Below are 636 nucleotides of genomic sequence, written 5' to 3' on the forward strand. Positions count from 1 at the left end.
TTGTATCCATCATTCACTTGACTGTGTGTTTTATTTGCATAAACACCTCCTTTATTAGATGCAAAGCCACACGGATTTGGTTTTAAAGTGCAACATCGACCAAAACAACTCATAAAAATAGAGTTTCTACAGTACGCCAATCTCCAATTCAAGTTCTGCCCAGCAAACCGTGTAAATAAAGGAGAGCAACAGAACCATACTGCGTTCAAATGTCCATTGAATTTTTGAAGCAGAAAATTAGGTGAGCATTTAAATGCAGCGAAGCTGCGACTTCGCCTACACTCCCCCCCCTGAAAGCAACCCATTTCGGAAACAACACACAACAAAGTTTCCTACGAGAGACGTAAAGATCATAAATATTTGAACACGTTTTCTCCAAAGTTCCCTTTTCATCACCCGTACGCACAAGGTCCACCCAGCCTGTTATAAAAGTTTAAAAGCTTGGTGAGTGGTGGAGGGGTGGTTGTGAAGTCTCAAATGGCTGCCAGGTTTTTCCGATGGGGAACACATGTTCCCATACATTCACTGTCTCCGCACCCCTTCCATTGAAGTGAATGGGAGAGAATGATGGAGCTGTCAGTTCGGTCCAACTATTAATTCATTCATTAAGTTTCATTGCTTTTCGGTTGAAATTAC

This window comes from Argentina silus (assembly GCF_951799395.1).
Source record: "Argentina silus genome assembly, chromosome: 9".
NCBI classification, from domain to species: domain Eukaryota; kingdom Metazoa; phylum Chordata; class Actinopteri; order Argentiniformes; family Argentinidae; genus Argentina; species Argentina silus.